Source organism: Denticeps clupeoides, unplaced genomic scaffold (assembly GCF_900700375.1).
Source record: "Denticeps clupeoides unplaced genomic scaffold, fDenClu1.1, whole genome shotgun sequence".
Classification (NCBI taxonomy): Eukaryota; Metazoa; Chordata; class Actinopteri; order Clupeiformes; family Denticipitidae; genus Denticeps; species Denticeps clupeoides.
The window spans coordinates 1-22088 of NW_021630065.1; the positions used below are offsets into that span (position 1 = coordinate 1).

The following is a 22088-nucleotide window of genomic DNA, read 5'->3' on the forward strand; positions in this document are numbered from 1 at the left end:
AGTTCAAGATTTTCAAGCAGAGTTTGTGTCAGACAAACCAGCTGAAGAATGCCCAATCTTGTCTGATCTCAGAAGCAAGAAGGCTTGGGCCTGGTTAGTACTTGGATGGGAGATACGTGGGAATGCCAGGTGCTGTAGCTTTAACTATTGTTAACTTTAAAATGAAAGTATTACCTCACTTCGTTAGCTTTTTTTAAGTAAGTTAAGGGGTATTTTCTTTCTTTGATATGTTTTCCCGCCTTTTGTCTTTTTTTTTTTTTTTTTAAACTTCTCTTCAGGTATTCCTTTGTCTGTGTGTGCTCTACAACGATCATTCACAGGCTTGGAGCTGAATCGATTAGGTGGGATTTTCCAGCCCTCGGCCTTCAGGTGCTACGCACCCTGATGTCAATTTAATATCTGATATGTCATATTAAGCGGATTTTTAGAACAGGGAGTCGGCAATAGGGCCTGCTCCATCCGCTCCATTCATCGACCCAGTATTGCATTGCCTCTAGAAGGTGTGCACTTTATTTGTTGTATTGCAAATAAAAGCTTACCACTCCAACTTTTTGCCTTTTCTCCATCATAATTTGACAGTAAAGCGGGAGTTTTCACTCTTTGATATGTGTTCAAGCCCCTTTGGTTTAAAAGTTCAAGATTTTCAAGCAGAGTTTGTGTACAGACAAACCAGCTGAAGAATGCCCAATCTTGTCTGATCTCAGAAGCTAAGAAGGCTTGGGCCTGGTTAGTACTTGGATGGGAGACTACCTGGGAATACCAGGTGCTGTAAGCTTTAACTATTGAAAAACTTTTAAAATGAAAGTATTTACATGGACTTTGTTAGCTTTTTTGCCTTTTCTCCATCATAATTTGACAGTAAAGCGGGAGTTTTCACTCTTTGATATGTGTTCAAGCCCCTTTGGTTTAAAGTTAAAGATTTTCAAGCAGAGTTTGTGTACAGGACAAACCAGCTGAAGAATGCCCATTCTTGTCTGATCTCAGAAGCTATGAAGGCTTGGGCCTGGTTAGTACTTGGATGGGAGACTACCTGGGAATACCAGGTGCTGTAAGCTTTAACTATTGAAAAACTTTTAAAATGAAAGTATTTACATCACTTTGTTAGCTTTTTTTAAGTAAGTTAAGGGGTATTTTCTTTCTTTGATATGTTTTCCCGCCTTTTTTCTTTTTTTTTTTTTTTTTAAACTTCTCTTCAGGTTTCTTTGTCTGTGTGTGCTCTACAACGATCATTCACAGGCTTGGAGCTGAATCGATTAGGTGGGATTTTCCAGCCCTCGGCCTTCAGGTGCTACGCACCCTGATGTCAATTTAATATCTGATATGTCATATTAAGCGGATTTTTAGAACAGGGAGTCGGCAATAGGGCCTGCTCCATCCGCTCCATTCATCGACCCAGTATTGCATTGCCTCTAGAAGGTGTGCACTTTATTTGTTGTATTGCAAATAAAAGCTTACCACTCCAACTTTTTGCCTTTTCTCCATCATAATTTGACAGTAAAGCGGGAGTTTTCACTCTTTGATATGTGTTCAAGCCCCTTTGGTTTAAAGTTCAAGATTTTCAAGCAGAGTTTGTGTACAGACAAACCAGCTGAAGAATGCCCAATCTTGTCTGATCTCAGAAGCTAAGAAGGCTTGGGCCTGGTTAGTACTTGGATGGGAGACTACCTGGGAATACCAGGTGCTGTAAGCTTTAACTATTGAAAAACTTTTAAAATGAAAGTATTTACATGGCTTTGTTAGCTTTTTTTGCCTTTTCTCCATCATAATTTGACAGTAAAGCGGGAGTTTTCACTCTTTGATATGTGTTCAAGCCCCTTTGGTTTAAAGTTCAAGATTTTCAAGCAGAGTTTGTGTACGGACAAACCAGCTGAAGAATGCCCATCTTGTCTGATCTCAGAAGCTAAGAAGGCTTGGGCCTGGTTAGTACTTGGATGGGAGACTACCTGGGAATACCAGGTGCTGTAAGCTTTAACTATTGAAAAACTTTTAAAATGAAAGTATTTACATGGCTTTGTTAGCTTTTTTTTGCCTTTTCTCCATCATAATTTGACAGTAAAGCGGGAGTTTTCACTCTTTGATATGTGTTCAAGCCCCTTTGGTTTAAAGTTCAAGATTTTCAAGCAGAGTTTGTGTACAGACAAACCAGCTGAAGAATGCCCAATCTTGTCTGATCTCAGAAGCTATGAAGGCTTGGGCCTGGTTAGTACTTGGATGGGAGACTACCTGGGAATACCAGGTACTGTAAGCTTTAACTATTGAAAAACTTTTAAAATGAAAGTATTTACATGGCTTTGTTAGCTTTTTTTGCCTTTTCTCCATCATAATTTGACAGTAAAGCGGGAGTTTTCGCACTTTATAATGTTTTCAAAGCCCTTTTGGTTTAAAGTTCAAGATTGTCAAGCAGAGTTTGTGTACGGACAAACCAGCTGAAGAATGCCCAATCTTGTTTGATCTCAGAAGCTAAGAAGGCTTGGTCCTGGTTAGTACTTGGATGGGAGACTACCTGGGAATACCAGGTGCTGTAAGCTTTAACTATTGAAAAACTTTTAAAATGAAAGTATTTACATGGCTTTGTTAGCTTTTTTTGCCTTTTCTCCATCATAATTTGACAGTAAAGCGGGAGTTTTCGCACTTTATAATGTTTTCAAAGCCCTTTTGTTTAAAGTCCAAGATTTTCAAGCAGAGTTTGCTTACAGACATGCCAGCAGAAGATTGCCCAATCTTGTCTGATCTCAGAGGCTAAGAAGGCTTGGGCCTGGTTAGTACTTGGATGGGAGACTACGTGGGAATGCCAGGTGCTGTAAGCTTTAACTATTGTTAAACTTTTAAAATGAAAGTATTTACATCACTTTGTTAGCTTTTTTTAAGTAAGTTAAGGGGTATTTTCTTTCTTTGATATGTTTTCCCGCCTTTTTTCTTTTTTTTTTTTTTTTTTTAAACTTCTCTTCAGGTTTCTTTGTCTGTGTGTGCTCTACAACGATCATTCACAGGCTTGGAGCTGAATCGATTAGGTGGGATTTTCCAGCCCTCGGCCTTCAGGTGCTACGCACCCTGATGTCAATTTAATATCTGATATGTCATATTAAGCGGATTTTTAGAACAGGGAGTCGGCAATAGGGCCTGCTCCATCCGCTCCATTCATCGACCCAGTATTGCATTGCCTCTAGAAGGTGTGCACTTTATTTGTTGTATTGCAAATAAAAGCTTACCACTCCAACTTTTTGCCTTTTCTCCATCATAATTTGACAGTAAAGCGGGAGTTTTCACTCTTTGATATGTGTTCAAGCCCCTTTGGTTTAAAGTTCAAGATTTTCAAGCAGAGTTTGTGTACAGACAAACCAGCTGAAGAATGCCCAATCTTGTCTGATCTCAGAAGCTAAGAAGGCTTGGGCCTGGTTAGTACTTGGATGGGAGACTACCTGGGAATACCAGGTGCTGTAAGCTTTAACTATTGAAAAACTTTTAAAATGAAAGTATTTACATGGCTTTGTTAGCTTTTTTTGCCTTTTCTCCATCATAATTTGACAGTAAAGCGGGAGTTTTCACTCTTTGATATGTGTTCAAGCCCCTTTGGTTTAAAGTTCAAGATTTTCAAGCAGAGTTTGTGTACAGACAAGCCAGCTGAAGAATGCCCAATCTTGTCTGATCTCAGAAGCTAAGAAGGCTTGGGCCTGGTTAGTACTTGGATGGGAGACTACCTGGGAATACCAGGTGCTGTAAGCTTTAACTATTGAAAAACTTTTAAAATGAAAGTATTTACATGACTTTGTTAGCTTTTTTAAGTAGGTTAAGGGGTATTTTCTTTCTTTGATATGTTTTCCCGCCTTTTTTCTTTTTTTTTTTTTTTTAAACTTCTCTTCAGGTTTCTTTGTCTGTGTGTGCTCTACAACGATCATTCACAGGCTTGGAGCTGAATCGATTAGGTGGGATTTTCCAGCCCTCGGCCTTCAGGTGCTACGCACCCTGATGTCAATTTAATATCTGATATGTCATATTAAGCGGATTTTTAGAACAGGGAGTCGGCAATAGGGCCTGCTCCATCCGCTCCATTCATCGACCCAGTATTGCATTGCCTCTAGAAGGTGTGCACTTTATTTGTTGTATTGCAAATAAAAGCTTACCACTCCAACTTTTTGCCTTTTCTCCATCATAATTTGACAGTAAAGCGGGAGTTTTCACTCTTTGATATGTGTTCAAGCCCCTTTGGTTTAAAGTTCAAGATTTTCAAGCAGAGTTTGTGTACAGACAAACCAGCTGAAGAATGCCCAATCTTGTCTGATCTCAGAAGCTAAGAAGGCTTGGGCCTGGTTAGTACTTGGATGGGAGACTACCTGGGAATACCAGGTGCTGTAAGCTTTAACTATTGAAAAACTTTTAAAATGAAAGTATTTACATGGCTTTGTTAGCTTTTTTTGCCTTTTCTCCATCATAATTTGACAGTAAAGCGGGAGTTTTCACTCTTTGATATGTGTTCAAGCCCCTTTGGTTTAAAGTTCAAGATTTTCAAGCAGAGTTTGTGTACAGACAAACCAGCTGAAGAATGCCCAATCTTGTCTGATCTCAGAAGCTAAGAAGGCTTGGGCCTGGTTAGTACTTGGATGGGAGACTACGTGGGAATGCCAGGTGCTGTAAGCTTTAACTATTGTTAAACTTTTAAAATGAAAGTATTTACATCACTTTGTTAGCTTTTTTTAAGTAAGTTAAGGGGTATTTTCTTTCTTTGATATGTTTTCCCGCCTTTTTTCTTTTTTTTTTTTTTTTTTAAACTTCTCTTCAGGTTTCTTTGTCTGTGTGTGCTCTACAACGATCATTCACAGGCTTGGAGCTGAATCGATTAGGTGGGATTTTCCAGCCCTCGGCCTTCAGGTGCTACGCACCCTGATGTCAATTTAATATCTGATATGTCATATTAAGCGGATTTTTAGAACAGGGAGTCGGCAATAGGGCCTGCTCCATCCGCTCCATTCATCGACCCAGTATTGCATTGCCTCTAGAAGGTGTGCACTTTATTTGTTGTATTGCAAATAAAAGCTTACCACTCCAACTTTTTGCCTTTTCTCCATCATAATTTGACAGTAAAGCGGGAGTTTTCACTCTTTGATATGTGTTCAAGCCCCTTTGGTTTAAAGTTCAAGATTTTCAAGCAGAGTTTGTGTACAGACAAACCAGCTGAAGAATGCCCAATCTTGTCTGATCTCAGAAGCTAAGAAGGCTTGGGCCTGGTTAGTACTTGGATGGGAGACTACCTGGGAATACCAGGTGCTGTAAGCTTTAACTATTGAAAAACTTTTAAAATGAAAGTATTTACATGGCTTTGTTAGCTTTTTTTGCCTTTTCTCCATCATAATTTGACAGTAAAGCGGGAGTTTTCACTCTTTGATATGTGTTCAAGCCCCTTTGGTTTAAAGTTCAAGATTTTCAAGCAGAGTTTGTGTACAGACAAACCAGCTGAAGAATGCCCAATCTTGTCTGATCTCAGAAGCTAAGAAGGCTTGGGCCTGGTTAGTACTTGGATGGGAGACTACCTGGGAATGCCAGGTGCTGTAAGCTTTAACTATTGTTAAACTTTTAAAATGAAAGTATTTACATCACTTTGTTAGCTTTTTTAAGTAAGTTAAGGGGTATTTTCTTTCTTTGATATGTTTTCCCGCCTTTTTTCTTTTTTTTTTTTTTTTTTTTAAACTTCTCTTCAGGTTTCTTTGTCTGTGTGTGCTCTACAACGATCATTCACAGGCTTGGAGCTGAATCGATTAGGTGGGATTTTCCAGCCCTCGGCCTTCAGGTGCTACGCACCCTGATGTCAATTTAATATCTGATATGTCATATTAAGCGGATTTTTAGAACAGGGAGTCGGCAATAGGGCCTGCTCCATCCGCTCCATTCATCGACCCAGTATTGCATTGCCTCTAGAAGGTGTGCACTTTATTTGTTGTATTGCAAATAAAAGCTTACCACTCCAACTTTTTGCCTTTTCTCCATCATAATTTGACAGTAAAGCGGGAGTTTTCACTCTTTGATATAGTGTTCAAGCCCCTTTGGTTTAAAGTTCAAGATTTTCAAGCAGAGTTTGTGTACAGACAAACCAGCTGAAGAATGCCCAATCTTGTCTGATCTCAGAAGCTAAGAAGGCTTGGGCCTGGTTAGTACTTGGATGGGAGACTACCTGGGAATACCAGGTGCTGTAAGCTTTAACTATTGAAAAACTTTTAAAATGAAAGTATTTACATGGCTTTGTTAGCTTTTTTTGCCTTTTCTCCATCATAATTTGACAGTAAAGCGGGAGTTTTCACTCTTTGATATGTGTTCAAGCCCCTTTGGTTTAAAGTTCAAGATTTTCAAGCAGAGTTTGTGTACAGACAAACCAGCTGAAGAATGCCCAATCTTGTCTGATCTCAGAAGCTAAGAAGGCTTGGGCCTGGTTAGTACTTGGATGGGAGACTACCTGGGAATACCAGGTAGCTGTAAGCTTTAACTATTGAAAAACTTTTAAAATGAAAGTATTTACATGACTTTGTTAGCTTTTTTTGCCTTTTCTCCATCATAATTTGACAGTAAAGCGGGAGTTTTCACTCTTTGATATGTGTTCAAGCCCCTTTGGTTTAAAGTTAAAGATTTTCAAGCAGAGTTTGTGTACGGACAAACCAGCTGAAGAATGCCCATTCTTGTCTGATCTCAGAAGCTATGAAGGCTTGGGCCTGGTTAGTACTTGGATGGGAGACTACCTGGGAATACCAGGTGCTGTAAGCTTTAACTATTGAAAAACTTTTAAAATGAAAGTATTTACATGGCTTTGTTAGCTTTTTTTTGCCTTTTCTCCATCATAATTTGACAGTATAGCGGGAGTTTTCGCACTTTATAATGTTTTCAAAGCCCTTTTCTTTAAAGTCCAAGATTTTCAAACAGAGTTTGCTTACAGACATGCCAGCAGAAGATTGCCCAATCTTGTCTGATCTCAGAAGCTAAGAAGGCTTGGGCCTGGTTAGTACTTGGATGGGAGACTACCTGGGAATACCAGGTGCTGTAAGCTTTAACTATTGTTAAACTTTTAAAATGAAAGTATTTACATCACTTTGTTAGCTTTTTTTTGCCTTTTCTCCATCATAATTTGACATTAAAGCGGGAGTTTTCACACTTTGATATGTGTTCAAGCCCCTTTGGTTTAAAGTTAAAGATTTTCAAGTAGAGTTTGTGTACGGACAAACCAGCTGAAGAATGCCCAATCCTGTTTGATCTCAGAAGCTAAGAAGGCTTGGTCCTGGTTAGTACTTGGATGGGAGACTACCTGGGAATACCAGGTGCTGTAAGCTTTGACTATTGAAAAACTTTTAAAATGAAAGTATTTACATGGCTTTGTTAGCTTTTTTTGCCTTTTCTCCATCATAATTTGACAGTAAAGCGGGAGTTTTCGCACTTTATAATGTTTTCAAAGCCCTTTTGTTTAAAGTCCAAGATTTTCAAACAGAGTTTGCTTACAGACATGCCAGCAGAAGATTGCCCAATCTTGTCTGATCTCAGAAGCTAAGAAGGCTTGGGCCTGGTTAGTACTTGGATGGGAGACTACGTGGGAATGCCAGGTGCTGTAAGCTTTAACTATTGTTAAACTTTTAAAATGAAAGTATTTACATCACTTTGTTAGCTTTTTTTAAGTAAGTTAAGGGGTATTTTCTTTCTTTGATATGTTTTCCCGCCTTTTTTCTTTTTTTTTTTTTTTTTTTAAACTTCTCTTCAGGTTTCTTTGTCTGTGTGTGCTCTACAACGATCATTCACAGGCTTGGAGCTGAATCGATTAGGTGGGATTTTCCAGCCCTCGGCCTTCAGGTGCTACGCACCCTGATGTCAATTTAATATCTGATATGTCATATTAAGCGGATTTTTAGAACAGGGAGTCGGCAATAGGGCCTGCTCCATCCGCTCCATTCATCGACCCAGTATTGCATTGCCTCTAGAAGGTGTGCACTTTATTTGTTGTATTGCAAATAAAAGCTTACCACTCCAACTTTTTGCCTTTTCTCCATCATAATTTGACAGTAAAGCGGGAGTTTTCACTCTTTGATATATGTTCAAGCCCCTTTGGTTTAAAGTTCAAGATTTTCAAGCAGAGTTTGTGTACAGACAAACCAGCTGAAGAATGCCCAATCTTGTCTGATCTCAGAAGCTAAGAAGGCTTGGGCCTGGTTAGTACTTGGATGGGAGACTACCTGGGAATACCAGGTGCTGTAAGCTTTAACTATTGAAAAACTTTTAAAATGAAAGTATTTACATGGCTTTCTTAGCTTTTTTGCCTTTTCTCCATCATAATTTGACAGTAAAGCGGGAGTTTTCACTCTTTGATATGTGTTCAAGCCCCTTTGGTTTAAAGTTCAAGATTTTCAAGCAGAGTTTGTGTACAGACAAACCAGCTGAAGAATGCCCAATCTTGTCTGATCTCAGAAGCTAAGAAGGCTTGGGCCTGGTTAGTACTTGGATGGGGGACTACCTGGGAATACCAGGTGCTGTAAGCTTTAACTATTGAAAAACTTTTAAAATGAAAGTATTTACATGCCTTGTTAGCTTTTTTTGCCTTTTCTCCATCATAATTTGACAGTAAAGCGGGAGTTTTCACACTTTGATATGTGTTCAAGCCCTTTTGGTTTAAAGTTAAAGATTTTCAAGCAGAGTTTGTGTACGGACAAACCAGCTGAAGAATGCCCAATCTTGTTTGATCTCAGAAGCTAAGAAGGCTTGGTCCTGGTTAGTACTTGGATGGGAGACTACCTGGGAATACCAGGTGCTGTAAGCTTTGACTATTGAAAAACTTTTAAAATGAAAGTATTTACATGGCTTTGTTAGCTTTTTTTGCCTTTTCTCCATCATAATTTGACAGTAAAGCGGGAGTTTTCGCACTTTATAATGTTTTCAAAGCCCTTTTGTTTAAAGTCCAAGATTTTCAAACAGAGTTTGCTTACAGACATGCCAGCAGAAGATTGCCCAATCTTGTCTGATCTCAGAAGCTAAGAAGGCTTGGGCCTGGTTAGTACTTGGATGGGAGACTACGTGGGAATGCCAGGTGCTGTAAGCTTTAACTATTGTTAAACTTTTAAAATGAAAGTATTTACATCACTTTGTTAGCTTTTTTAAGTAAGTTAAGGGGTATTTTCTTTCTTTGATATGTTTTCCCGCCTTTTTTCTTTTTTTTTTTTTTTTTTTAAACTTCTCTTCAGGTTTCTTTGTCTGTGTGTGCTCTACAACGATCATTCACAGGCTTGGAGCTGAATCGATTAGGTGGGATTTTCCAGCCCTCGGCCTTCAGGTGCTACGCACCCTGATGCTACGCACCCTGATGCTACGCACCCTGATTTTTGCCTTTTCTCCATCATAATTTGACAGTAAAGCGGGAGTTTTCACTCTTTGATATGTGTTCAAGCCCCTTTGGTTTAAAGTTCAAGATTTTCAAGCAGAGTTTGTGTACAGACAAACCAGCTGAAGAATGCCCAATCTTGTCTGATCTCAGAAGCTAAGAAGGCTTGGGCCTGGTTAGTACTTGGATGGGAGACTACCTGGGAATACCAGGTGCTGTAAGCTTTAACTATTGAAAAACTTTTAAAATGAAAGTATTTACATGGACTTTTTTAGCTTTTTTTTGCCTTTTCTCCATCATAATTTGACAGTAAAGCGGGAGTTTTCACTCTTTGATATGTGTTCAAGCCCCTTTGGTTTAAAGTTAAAGATTTTCAAGCAGAGTTTGTGTACGGACAAACCAGCTGAAGAATGCCCATTCTTGTCTGATCTCAGAAGCTATGAAGGCTTGGGCCTGGTTAGTACTTGGATGGGAGACTACCTGGGAATACCAGGTGCTGTAAGCTTTAACTATTGAAAAACTTTTAAAATGAAAGTATTTACATGGCTTTGTTAGCTTTTTTTTGCCTTTTCTCCATCATAATTTGACAGTATAGCGGGAGTTTTCGCACTTTATAATGTTTTCAAAGCCCTTTTCTTTAAAGTCCAAGATTTTCAAAGCAGAGTTTGCTGTACAGACAATGCCAGCAGAAGATTGCCCAATCTTGTCTGATCTCAGAAGCTAAGAAGGCTTGGGCCTGGTTAGTACTTGGATGGGAGACTACCTGGGAATACCAGGTGCTGTAAGCTTTAACTATTGTTAAACTTTTAAAATGAAAGTATTTACATCACTTTGTTAGCTTTTTTTGCCTTTTCTCCATCATAATTTGACAGTAAAGCGGGAGTTTTCACACTTTGATATGTGTTCAAGCCCCTTTGGTTTAAAGTTAAAGATTTTCAAGTAGAGTTTGTGTACGGACAAACCAGCTGAAGAATGCCCAATCCTTGTTTGATCTCAGAAGCTAAGAAGGCTTGGTCCTGGTTAGTACTTGGATGGGAGACTACCTGGGAATACCAGGTGCTGTAAGCTTTGACTATTGAAAAACTTTTAAAATGAAAGTATTTACATGGCTTTGTTAGCTTTTTTTGCCTTTTCTCCATCATAATTTGACAGTAAAGCGGGAGTTTTCGCACTTTATAATGTTTTCAAAGCCCTTTTGTTTAAAGTCCAAGATTTTCAAACAGAGTTTGCTTACAGACATGCCAGCAGAAGATTGCCCAATCTTGTCTGATCTCAGAAGCTAAGAAGGCTTGGGCCTGGTTAGTACTTGGATGGGAGACTACGTGGGAATGCCAGGTGCTGTAAGCTTTAACTATTGTTAAACTTTTAAAATGAAAGTATTTACATCACTTTGTTAGCTTTTTTTAAGTAAGTTAAGGGGTATTTTCTTTCTTTGATATGTTTTCCCGCCTTTTTTCTTTTTTTTTTTTTTTTTTTAAACTTCTCTTCGGGTTTCTTTGTCTGTGTGTGCTCTACAACGATCATTCACAGGCTTGGAGCTGAATCGATTAGGTGGGATTTTCCAGCCCTCGGCCTTCAGGTGCTACGCACCCTGATGTCAATTTAATATCTGATATGTCATATTAAGCGGATTTTTAGAACAGGGAGTCGGCAATAGGGCCTGCTCCATCCGCTCCATTCATCGACCCAGTATTGCATTGCCTCTAGAAGGTGTGCACTTTATTTGTTGTATTGCAAATAAAAGCTTACCACTCCAACTTTTTGCCTTTTCTCCATCATAATTTGACAGTAAAGCGGGAGTTTTCACTCTTTGATATGTGTTCAAGCCCCTTTGGTTTAAAGTTCAAGATTTTCAAGCAGAGTTTGTGTACAGACAAACCAGCTGAAGAATGCCCAATCTTGTCTGATCTCAGAAGCTAAGAAGGCTTGGGCCTGGGTTAGTACTTGGATGGGAGACTACCTGGGAATACCAGGTGCTGTAAGCTTTAACTATTGAAAAACTTTTAAAATGAAAGTATTTACATGGCTTTCTTAGCTTTTTTTGCCTTTTCTCCATCATAATTTGACAGTAAAGCGGGAGTTTTCACTCTTTGATATGTGTTCAAGCCCCTTTGGTTTAAAGTTCAAGATTTTCAAGCAGAGTTTGTGTACAGACAAACCAGCTGAAGAATGCCCAATCTTGTCTGATCTCAGAAGCTAAGAAGGCTTGGGCCTGGTTAGTACTTGGATGGGGAGACTACCTGGGAATACCAGGTGCTGTAAGCTTTAACTATTGAAAAACTTTTAAAATGAAAGTATTTACATGCTTTGTTAGCTTTTTTTGCCTTTTCTCCATCATAATTTGACAGTAAAGCGGGAGTTTTCACACTTTGATATGTGTTCAAGCCCTTTGGTTTAAAGTTAAAGATTTTCAAGCAGAGTTTGTGTACGGACAAACCAGCTGAAGAATGCCCAATCTTGTTTGATCTCAGAAGCTAAGAAGGCTTGGTCCTGGTTAGTACTTGGATGGGAGACTACCTGGGAATACCAGGTGCTGTAAGCTTGAACTATTGAAAAACTTTTAAAATGAAAGTATTTACATGGCTTTGTTAGCTTTTTTTGCCTTTTCTCCATCATAATTTGACAGTAAAGCGGGAGTTTTCGCACTTTATAATGTTTTCAAAGCCCTTTTGTTTAAAGTCCAAGATTTTCAAACAGAGTTTGCTTACAGACATGCCAGCAGAAGATTGCCCAATCTTGTCTGATCTCAGAAGCTAAGAAGGCTTGGGGCCTGGTTAGTACTTGGATGGGAGACTACGTGGGAATGCCAGGTGCTGTAAGCTTTAACTATTGTTAAACTTTTAAAATGAAAGTATTTACATCACTTTGTTAGCTTTTTTAAGTAAGTTAAGGGGTATTTTCTTTCTTTGATATGTTTTCCCGCCTTTTTTCTTTTTTTTTTTTTTTTTTAAACTTCTCTTCGGGTTTCTTTGTCTGTGTGTGCTCTACAACGATCATTCACAGGCTTGGAGCTGAATCGATTAGGTGGGATTTTCCAGCCCTCGGCCTTCAGGTGCTACGCACCCTGATGCTACGCACCCTGATGCTACGCACCCTGATTTTTGCCTTTTCTCCATCATAATTTGACAGTAAAGCGGGAGTTTTCACTCTTTGATATGTGTTCAAGCCCCTTTGGTTTAAAGTTCAAGATTTTCAAGCAGAGTTTGTGTACAGACAACCAGCTGAAGAATGCCCAATCTTGTCTGATCTCAGAAGCTAAGAAGGCTTGGGCCTGGTTAGTACTTGGATGGGAGACTACCTGGGAATACCAGGTGCTGTAAGCTTTAACTATTGAAAAACTTTTAAAATGAAAGTATTTACATGGCTTTGTTAGCTTTTTTTGCCTTTTCTCCATCATAATTTGACAGTAAAGCGGGAGTTTTCACTCTTTGATATGTGTTCAAGCCCCTTTGGTTTAAAGTTAAAGATTTTCAAGCAGAGTTTGTGTACGGACAAACCAGCTGAAGAATGCCCAATCTTGTTTGATCTCAGAAGCTAAAAAGGCTTGGTCTTGGTTAGTACTTGGTTAGTACTTCAATTCAAATTGGATCGCTATTGTTAACACCCACGGCATCTGCAAAAAGCCTTGGGGTTTGGATAGATAACAAACTGAGTTTGAACCATCATGTTGCTGCGATCTCCAGATCCTGCAGGTTCACTCTCTACAACATTCGCAAGATTCGGCCTTTTCTCTCACAACAGGCTACGCAGCTCCTCGTCCAGGCAATGGTCATCTCCAAACTCGACTACTGTAACTCTCTCCTGGCTGGAGCCTCTGCAGTCACCATAAAACCACTCCAGATGGTCCAAAATATGGCAGCCCGCCTCATCTTCAATCAGCCAAATACACCCATGTTACACCTCTTCTTACCTCCCTCCACTGGCTCCCGGTAGCTGCTCGCATTGAGTTCAAATCCTTGATGCTTGCCTACAGGGCTGTAAATGGAACTGCGCCCTCCTACATCAACACACTACTACCTAGATACACTCCTACACGCTCTCTCAGATCGGCAAACGAAAGGAGACTAAAAATTCCTTCTTCACGGGGTCTCCGATTCCAATCATGTCTGTTCTCCGTTGTTGTCCCTGGCTGGTGGAACAACCTGCCCTCCTCCACACGACTAGCCGAGACTATCACCACTTATAAGAAGAAGGTGAAAACCCTCTTATTCCAAAATATTACAGACAAATTTAACACATACACATGCATACACATTTAACAAACAAATACAAAATGTATAAATACATTATAATTTTTCTTAGTCTAGCACCCAACACTCTCCGAGCATGTTCTTCAATGACAAGTCTAAGCCTTATCAGGGCTCTTAGTTTGTATACTTGATATTCTATAGAAATCGAACGAGAATTGCTGGTGTCTTCCCATTGTAAGTCGCTTTGGATAAAAGCGTCTGCCAAATAAAGTAAAGTAAAGTAAAGGATGGGAGACTACCTGGGAATACCAGGTGCTGTAAGCTTTAACTATTGAAAAACTTTTAAAATGAAAGTATTTACATGGCTTTGTTAGCTTTTTTTGCCTTTTCTCCATCATAATTTGACAGTAAAGCGGGAGTTTTCGCACTTTATAATGTTTTCAAAGCCCTTTTGTTTAACGTCCAAGATTTTCAAACAGAGTTTGCTTACAGACATGCCAGCAGAAGATTGCCCAATCTTGTCTGATCTCAGAAGCTAAGAAGGCTTGGGCCTTGTTAGTACTTGGATGGGAGACTACGTGGGAATGCCAGGTGCTGTAAGCTTTAACTATTGTTAAACTTTTAAAATGAAAGTATTTACATCACTTTGTTAGCTTTTTTAAGTAAGTTAAGGGGTATTTTCTTTCTTTGATATGTTTTTCCCGCCTTTTTTCTTTTTTTTTTTTTTTTTTAAACTTCTCTTCAGGTTTCTTTGTCTGTGTGTGCTCTACAACGATCATTCACAGGCTTGGAGCTGAATCGATTAGGTGGGATTTTCCAGCCCTCGGCCTTCAGGTGCTACGCACCCTGATGTCAATTTAATATCTGATATGTCATATTAAGCGGATTTTTAGAACAGGGAGTCGGCAATAGGGCCTGCTCCATCCGCTCCATTCATCGACCCAGTATTGCATTGCCTCTAGAAGGTGTGCACTTTATTTGTTTGTATTGCAAATAAAAGCTTACCACTCCAACTTTTTGCCTTTTCTCCATCATAATTTGACAGTAAAGCGGGAGTTTTCACTCTTTGATATATGTTCAAGCCCCTTTGGTTTAAAGTTCAAGATTTTCAAGCAGAGTTTGTGTACAGACAAACCAGCTGAAGAATGCCCAATCTTGTCTGATCTCAGAAGCTAAGAAGGCTTGGGCCTGGTTAGTACTTGGATGGGAGACTACCTGGGAATACCAGGTGCTGTAAGCTTTAACTATTGAAAAACTTTTAAAATGAAAGTATTTACATGGCTTTGTTAGCTTTTTTTGCCTTTTCTCCATCATAATTTGACAGTAAAGCGGGAGTTTTCGCACTTTATAATGTTTTCAAAGCCCTTTTGTTTAAAGTCCAAGATTTTCAAGCAGAGTTTGCTTACAGACATGCCAGCAGAAGATTGCCCAATCTTGTCTGATCTCAGAAGCTAAGAAGGCTTGGGCCTGGTTAGTACTTGGATGGGAGACTACTGTGGGAATGCCAGGTGCTGTAAGCTTTAACTATTGTTAAACTTTTAAAATGAAAGTATTTACATCACTTTGTTAGCTTTTTTTAAGTAAGTTAAGGGGTATTTTCTTTCTTTGATATGTTTTCCCGCCTTTTTTCTTTTTTTTTTTTTTTTTTTAAACTTCTCTTCAGGTTTCTTTGTCTGTGTGTGCTCTACAACGATCATTCACAGGCTTGGAGCTGAATCGATTAGGTGGGATTTTCCAGCCCTCGGCCTTCAGGTGCTACGCACCCTGATGTCAATTTAATATCTGATATGTCATATTAAGCGGATTTTTAGAACAGGGAGTCGGCAATAGGGCCTGCTCCATCCGCTCCATTCATCGACCCAGTATTGCATTGCCTCTAGAAGGTGTGCACTTTATTTGTTGTATTGCAATAAAAGCTTACCACTCCAACTTTTTGCCTTTTCTCCATCATAATTTGACAGTAAAGCGGGAGTTTTCACTCTTTGATATGTGTTCAAGCCCCTTTGGTTTAAAGTTCAAGATTTTCAAGCAGAGTTTGTGTACAGGACAAACCAGCTGAAGAATGCCCAATCTTGTCTGATCTCAGAAGCTAAGAAGGCTTGGGCCTGGTTAGTACTTGGATGGGAGACTACCTGGGAATACCAGGTGCTGTAAGCTTTAACTATTGAAAAACTTTTAAAATGAAAGTATTTACATGGCTTTGTTAGCTTTTTTTGCCTTTTCTCCATCATAATTTGACAGTAAAGCGGGAGTTTTCACTCTTTGATATGTGTTCAAGCCCTTTGGTTTAAAGTTAAAGATTTTCAAGCAGAGTTTGTGTACGGACAAACCAGCTGAAGAATGCCCAATCTTGTTTGATCTCAGAAGCTAAGAAGGCTTGGGCCTGGTTAGTACTTGGATGGGAGACTACCGTGGGAATACCAGGTGCTGTAAGCTTTAACTATTGAAAAACTTTTAAAATGAAAGTATTTACATGGCTTTGTTAGCTTTTTTTGCCTTTTCTCCATCATAATTTGACAGTAAAGCGGGAGTTTTCGCACTTTATAATGTTTTCAAAGCCCTTTTGTTTAAAGTCCAAGATTTTCAAGCAGAGTTTGCTTACAGACATGCCAGCAGAAGATTGCCCAATCTTGTCTGATCTCAGAAGCTAAGAAGGCTTGGGCCTGGTTAGTACTTGGATGGGAGACTACGTGGGAATGCCAGGTGCTGTAAGCTTTAACTATTGTTAAACTTTTAAAATGAAAGTATTTACATCACTTTGTTAGCTTTTTTTAAGTAAGTTAAGGGGTATTTTCTTTCTTTGATATGTTTTCCCGCCTTTTTTCTTTTTTTTTTTTTTTTTTTAAACTTCTCTTCAGGTTTCTTTGTCTGTGTGTGCTCTACAACGATCATTCACAGGCTTGGAGCTGAATCGATTAGGTGGGATTTTCCAGCCCTCGGCCTTCAGGTGCTACGCACCCTGATGTCAATTTAATATCTGATATGTCATATTAAGCGGATTTTTAGAACAGGGAGTCGGCAATAGGGCCTGCTCCATCCGCTCCATTCATCGACCCAGTATTGCATTGCCTCTAGAAGGTGTGCACTTTATTTGTTGTATTGCAAATAAAAGCTTACCACTCCAACTTTTTGCCTTTTCTCCATCATAATTTGACAGTAAAGCGGGAGTTTTCACTCTTTGATATGTGTTCAAGCCCCTTTGGTTTAAAGTTCAAGATTTTCAAGCAGAGTTTGTGTACAGACAAACCAGCTGAAGAATGCCCAATCTTGTCTGATCTCAGAAGCTAAGAAGGCTTGGGCCTGGTTAGTACTTGGATGGGAGACTACCTGGGAATACCAGGTGCTGTAAGCTTTAACTATTGAAAAACTTTTAAAATGAAAGTATTTACATGGCTTTGTTAGCTTTTTTTGCCTTTTCTCCATCATAATTTGACAGTAAAGCGGGAGTTTTCACTCTTTGATATGTGTTCAAGCCCCTTTGGTTTAAAGTTCAAGATTTTCAAGCAGAGTTTGTGTACAGGACAAACCAGCTGAAGAATGCCCAATCTTGTCTGATCTCAGAAGCTAAGAAGGCTTGGGCCTGGTTAGTACTTGGATGGGAGACTACCTGGGAATACCAGGTGCTGTAAGCTTTAACTATTGAAAAACTTTTAAAATGAAAGTATTTACATGGCTTTGTTAGCTTTTTTTGCCTTTTCTCCATCATAATTTGACAGTAAAGCGGGAGTTTTCACTCTTTGATATGTGTTCAAGCCCCTTTGGTTTAAAGTTAAAGATTTTCAAGCAGAGTTTGTGTACGGACAAACCAGCTGAAGAATGCCCAATCTTGTTTGATCTCAGAAGCTAAGAAGGCTTGGGCCTGGTTAGTACTTGGATGGGAGACTACCTGGGAATACCAGGTGCTGTAAGCTTTAACTATTGAAAAACTTTTAAAATGAAAGTATTTACATGGCTTTGTTAGCTTTTTTTGCCTTTTCTCCATCATAATTTGACAGTAAAGCGGGAGTTTTCGCACTTTATAATGTTTTCAAAGCCCTTTTGTTTAAAGTCCAAGATTTTCAAGCAGAGTTTGCTTACAGACATGCCAGCAGAAGATTGCCCAATCTTGTCTGATCTCAGAAGCTAAGAAGGCTTGGGCCTGGTTAGTACTTGGATGGGAGACTACGTGGGAATGCCAGGTGCTGTAAGCTTTAACTATTGTTAAACTTTTAAAATGAAAGTATTTACATCACTTTGTTAGCTTTTTTTAAGTAAGTTAAGGGGTATTTTCTTTCTTTGATATGTTTTCCCGCCTTTTTTCTTTTTTTTTTTTTTTTTTAAACTTCTCTTCAGGTTTCTTTGTCTGTGTGTGCTCTACAACGATCATTCACAGGCTTGGAGCTGAATCGATTAGGTGGGATTTTCCAGCCCTCGGCCTTCAGGTGCTACGCACCCTGATGTCAATTTAATATCTGATATGTCATATTAAGCGGATTTTTAGAACAGGGAGTCGGCAATAGGGCCTGCTCCATCCGCTCCATTCATCGACCCAGTATTGCATTGCCTCTAGAAGGTGTGCACTTTATTTGTTGTATTGCAAATAAAAGCTTACCACTCCAACTTTTTGCCTTTTCTCCATCATAATTTGACAGTAAAGCGGGAGTTTTCACTCTTTGATATGTGTTCAAGCCCCTTTGGTTTAAAGTTCAAGATTTTCAAGCAGAGTTTGTGTACAGACAAACCAGCTGAAGAATGCCCAATCTTGTCTGATCTCAGAAGCTAAGAAGGCTTGGGCCTGGTTAGTACTTGGATGGGAGACTACCTGGGAATACCAGGTGCTGTAAGCTTTAACTATTGAAAAACTTTTAAAATGAAAGTATTTACATGGCTTTGTTAGCTTTTTTTGCCTTTTCTCCATCATAATTTGACAGTAAAGCGGGAGTTTTCACTCTTTGATATGTGTTCAAGCCCCTTTGGTTTAAAGTTCAAGATTTTCAAGCAGAGTTTGTGTACAGACAAACCAGCTGAAGAATGCCCAATCTTGTCTGATCTCAGAAGCTAAGAAGGCTTGGGCCTGGTTAGTACTTGGATGGGAGACTACCTGGGAATACCAGGTGCTGTAAGCTTTAACTATTGAAAAACTTTTAAAATGAAAGTATTTACATGGCTTTGTTAGCTTTTTTTGCCTTTTCTCCATCATAATTTGACAGTAAAGCGGGAGTTTTCACTCTTTGATATGTGTTCAAGCCCCTTTGGTTTAAAGTTAAAGATTTTCAAGCAGAGTTTGTGTACGGACAAACCAGCTGAAGAATGCCCAATCTTGTTTGATCTCAGAAGCTAAGAAGGCTTGGGCCTGGTTAGTACTTGGATGGGAGACTACCTGGGAATACCAGGTGCTGTAAGCTTTAACTATTGAAAAACTTTTAAAATGAAAGTATTTACATGGCTTTGTTAGCTTTTTTTGCCTTTTCTCCATCATAATTTGACAGTAAAGCGGGAGTTTTCGCACTTTATAATGTTTTCAAAGCCCTTTTGTTTAAAGTCCAAGATTTTCAAGCAGAGTTTGCTTACAGACATGCCAGCAGAAGATTGCCCAATCTTGTCTGATCTCAGAAGCTAAGAAGGCTTGGGCCTGGTTAGTACTTGGATGGGAGACTACGTGGGAATGCCAGGTGCTGTAAGCTTTAACTATTGTTAAACTTTTAAAATGAAAGTATTTACATCACTTTGTTAGCTTTTTTTAAGTAAGTTAAGGGGTATTTTCTTTCTTTGATATGTTTTCCCGCCTTTTTTCTTTTTTTTTTTTTTTTTTAAACTTCTCTTCAGGTTTCTTTGTCTGTGTGTGCTCTACAACGATCATTCACAGGCTTGGAGCTGAATCGATTAGGTGGGATTTTCCAGCCCTCGGCCTTCAGGTGCTACGCACCCTGATGTCAATTTAATATCTGATATGTCATATTAAGCGGATTTTTAGAACAGGGAGTCGGCAATAGGGCCTGCTCCATCCGCTCCATTCATCGACCCAGTATTGCATTGCCTCTAGAAGGTGTGCACTTTATTTGTTGTATTGCAAATAAAAGCTTACCACTCCAACTTTTTGCCTTTTCTCCATCATAATTTGACAGTAAAGCGGGAGTTTTCACTCTTTGATATGTGTTCAAGCCCCTTTGGTTTAAAGTTCAAGATTTTCAAGCAGAGTTTGTGTACAGACAAACCAGCTGAAGAATGCCCAATCTTGTCTGATCTCAGAAGCTAAGAAGGCTTGGGCCTGGTTAGTACTTGGATGGGAGACTACCTGGGAATACCAGGTGCTGTAAGCTTTAACTATTGAAAAACTTTTAAAATGAAAGTATTTACATGGCTTTGTTAGCTTTTTTTGCCTTTTCTCCATCATAATTTGACAGTAAAGCGGGAGTTTTCACTCTTTGATATGTGTTCAAGCCCCTTTGGTTTAAAGTTCAAGATTTTCAAGCAGAGTTTGTGTACAGACAAACCAGCTGAAGAATGCCCAATCTTGTCTGATCTCAGAAGCTAAGAAGGCTTGGGCCTGGTTAGTACTTGGATGGGAGACTACCTGGGAATACCAGGTGCTGTAAGCTTTAACTATTGAAAAACTTTTAAAATGAAAGTATTTACATGGCTTTGTTAGCTTTTTTTGCCTTTTCTCCATCATAATTTGACAGTAAAGCGGGAGTTTTCCACTTTGATATGTGTTCAAGCCCCTTTGGTTTAAAGTTCAAGATTTTCAAGCAGAGTTTGTGTACGGACAAACCAGCTGAAGAATGCCCAATCTTGTTTGATCTCAGAAGCTAAGAAGGCTTGGTCCTGGTTAGTACTTGGATGGGAGACTACCTGGGAATACCAGGTGCTGTAAGCTTTAACTATTGAAAAACTTTTAAAATGAAAGTATTTACATGGCTTTGTTAGCTTTTTTTGCCTTTTCTCCATCATAATTTGACAGTAAAGCGGGAGTTTTCGCACTTTATAATGTTTTCAAAGCCCTTTTGTTTAAAGTCCAAGATTTTCAAGCAGAGTTTGCTTACAGACATGCCAGCAGAAGATTGCCCAATCTTGTCTGATCTCAGAAGCTAAGAAGGCTTGGGCCTGGTTAGTACTTGGATGGGAGACTACGTGGGAATGCCAGGTGCTGTAAGCTTTAACTATTGTTAAACTTTTAAAATGAAAGTATTTACATCACTTTGTTAGCTTTTTTTAAGTAAGTTAAGGGGTATTTTCTTTCTTTGATATGTTTTCCCGCCTTTTTTCTTTTTTTTTTTTTTTTTTTAAACTTCTCTTCAGGTTTCTTTGTCTGTGTGTGCTCTACAACGATCATTCACAGGCTTGGAGCTGAATCGATTAGGTGGGATTTTCCAGCCCTCGGCCTTCAGGTGCTACGCACCCTGATGTCAATTTAATATCTGATATGTCATATTAAGCGGATTTTTAGAACAGGGAGTCGGCAATAGGGCCTGCTCCATCCGCTCCATTCATCGACCCAGTATTGCATTGCCTCTAGAAGGTGTGCACTTTATTTGTTGTATTGCAAATAAAAGCTTACCACTCCAACTTTTTGCCTTTTCTCCATCATAATTTGACAGTAAAGCGGGAGTTTTCACTCTTTGATATGTGTTCAAGCCCCTTTGGTTTAAAGTTCAAGATTTCAAGCAGAGTTTGTGTACAGACAAACCAGCTGAAGAATGCCCAATCTTGTCTGATCTCAGAAGCTAAGAAGGCTTGGGCCTGGTTAGTACTTGGATGGGAGACTACCTGGGAATACCAGGTGCTGTAAGCTTTAACTATTGAAAAACTTTTAAAATGAAAGTATTTACATGGCTTTGTTAGCTTTTTTTGCCTTTTCTCCATCATAATTTGACAGTAAAGCGGGAGTTTTCACTCTTTGATATGTGTTTCAAGCCCCTTTGGTTTAAAGTTCAAGATTTTCAAGCAGAGTTTGTGTACAGACAAACCAGCTGAAGAATGCCCAATCTTGTCTGATCTCAGAAGCTAAGAAGGCTTGGGCCTGGTTAGTACTTGGATGGGAGACTACCTGGGAATACCAGGTGCTGTAAGCTTTAACTATTGAAAAACTTTTAAATGAAAGTATTTACATGGCTTTGTTAGCTTTTTTTGCCTTTTCTCCATCATAATTTGACAGTAAGCGGGAGTTTTTCACTCTTTGATATGTTTTCAAGCCCCTTTGGTTTAAAGTTAAAGATTTTCAAGCAGAGTTTGTGTACGGACAAACCAGCTGAAGAATGCCCAATCTTGTTTGATCTCAGAAGCTAAGAAGGCTTGGGCCTGGTTAGTACTTGGATGGGGAGACTACCTGGGAATACCAGGTGCTGTAAGCTTTAACTATTGAAAAACTTTTAAAATGAAAGTATTTACATGGCTTTGTTAGCTTTTTTTGCCTTTTCTCCATCATAATTTGACAATAAAGCGGGAGTTTTCGCACTTTATAATGTTTTCAAAGCCCTTTTGTTTAAAGTCCAAGATTTTCAAACAGAGTTTGCTTACAGACATGCCAGCAGAAGATTGCCCAATCTTGTCTGATCTCAGAAGCTAAGAAGGCTTGGGCCTGG

At 39.2% G+C, this 22088-nt stretch overlaps 32 pseudogenes; all 32 read left to right on the forward strand.

Moving 5' to 3' along the window:
• Positions 1–656: 656 nt before the first annotated feature.
• On the forward strand, positions 657–775 carry LOC114781936 (uncharacterized; annotated as a pseudogene).
• Positions 776–1571: 796 nt separating this feature from the next.
• Positions 1572–1690, forward strand: LOC114781948 (uncharacterized; annotated as a pseudogene).
• Positions 1691–3325: 1635 nt separating this feature from the next.
• Positions 3326–3444, forward strand: LOC114781956 (uncharacterized; annotated as a pseudogene).
• A 160-nt stretch (positions 3445–3604) lies between these two features.
• Positions 3605–3723, forward strand: LOC114781954 (uncharacterized; annotated as a pseudogene).
• A 514-nt stretch (positions 3724–4237) lies between these two features.
• On the forward strand, positions 4238–4356 carry LOC114781957 (uncharacterized; annotated as a pseudogene).
• Positions 4357–4516: 160 nt separating this feature from the next.
• Positions 4517–4635, forward strand: LOC114781953 (uncharacterized; annotated as a pseudogene).
• Positions 4636–5152: 517 nt separating this feature from the next.
• Positions 5153–5271, forward strand: LOC114781925 (uncharacterized; annotated as a pseudogene).
• Positions 5272–5431: 160 nt separating this feature from the next.
• LOC114781952 (uncharacterized) lies at positions 5432–5550 on the forward strand (annotated as a pseudogene).
• A 519-nt stretch (positions 5551–6069) lies between these two features.
• On the forward strand, positions 6070–6188 carry LOC114781926 (uncharacterized; annotated as a pseudogene).
• A 160-nt stretch (positions 6189–6348) lies between these two features.
• LOC114781951 (uncharacterized) lies at positions 6349–6468 on the forward strand (annotated as a pseudogene).
• Positions 6469–6908: 440 nt separating this feature from the next.
• On the forward strand, positions 6909–7027 carry LOC114781924 (uncharacterized; annotated as a pseudogene).
• A 161-nt stretch (positions 7028–7188) lies between these two features.
• Positions 7189–7307, forward strand: LOC114781955 (uncharacterized; annotated as a pseudogene).
• Positions 7308–7467: 160 nt separating this feature from the next.
• Positions 7468–7586, forward strand: LOC114781942 (uncharacterized; annotated as a pseudogene).
• Positions 7587–8104: 518 nt separating this feature from the next.
• Positions 8105–8223, forward strand: LOC114781928 (uncharacterized; annotated as a pseudogene).
• Positions 8224–8382: 159 nt separating this feature from the next.
• Positions 8383–8501, forward strand: LOC114781939 (uncharacterized; annotated as a pseudogene).
• A 438-nt stretch (positions 8502–8939) lies between these two features.
• LOC114781944 (uncharacterized) lies at positions 8940–9058 on the forward strand (annotated as a pseudogene).
• A 384-nt stretch (positions 9059–9442) lies between these two features.
• Positions 9443–9561, forward strand: LOC114781929 (uncharacterized; annotated as a pseudogene).
• A 1004-nt stretch (positions 9562–10565) lies between these two features.
• Positions 10566–10684, forward strand: LOC114781945 (uncharacterized; annotated as a pseudogene).
• Positions 10685–14648: 3964 nt separating this feature from the next.
• Positions 14649–14767, forward strand: LOC114781930 (uncharacterized; annotated as a pseudogene).
• Positions 14768–16123: 1356 nt separating this feature from the next.
• On the forward strand, positions 16124–16242 carry LOC114781946 (uncharacterized; annotated as a pseudogene).
• Positions 16243–16760: 518 nt separating this feature from the next.
• LOC114781931 (uncharacterized) lies at positions 16761–16879 on the forward strand (annotated as a pseudogene).
• Positions 16880–17319: 440 nt separating this feature from the next.
• LOC114781940 (uncharacterized) lies at positions 17320–17438 on the forward strand (annotated as a pseudogene).
• A 160-nt stretch (positions 17439–17598) lies between these two features.
• Positions 17599–17717, forward strand: LOC114781947 (uncharacterized; annotated as a pseudogene).
• A 517-nt stretch (positions 17718–18234) lies between these two features.
• LOC114781932 (uncharacterized) lies at positions 18235–18353 on the forward strand (annotated as a pseudogene).
• A 160-nt stretch (positions 18354–18513) lies between these two features.
• Positions 18514–18632, forward strand: LOC114781933 (uncharacterized; annotated as a pseudogene).
• Positions 18633–18792: 160 nt separating this feature from the next.
• Positions 18793–18911, forward strand: LOC114781941 (uncharacterized; annotated as a pseudogene).
• A 160-nt stretch (positions 18912–19071) lies between these two features.
• On the forward strand, positions 19072–19190 carry LOC114781949 (uncharacterized; annotated as a pseudogene).
• A 517-nt stretch (positions 19191–19707) lies between these two features.
• Positions 19708–19826, forward strand: LOC114781934 (uncharacterized; annotated as a pseudogene).
• A 160-nt stretch (positions 19827–19986) lies between these two features.
• On the forward strand, positions 19987–20105 carry LOC114781935 (uncharacterized; annotated as a pseudogene).
• Positions 20106–20543: 438 nt separating this feature from the next.
• On the forward strand, positions 20544–20662 carry LOC114781950 (uncharacterized; annotated as a pseudogene).
• Positions 20663–21179: 517 nt separating this feature from the next.
• LOC114781937 (uncharacterized) lies at positions 21180–21298 on the forward strand (annotated as a pseudogene).
• Positions 21299–21459: 161 nt separating this feature from the next.
• LOC114781938 (uncharacterized) lies at positions 21460–21578 on the forward strand (annotated as a pseudogene).
• Positions 21579–22088: the final 510 nt, after the last annotated feature.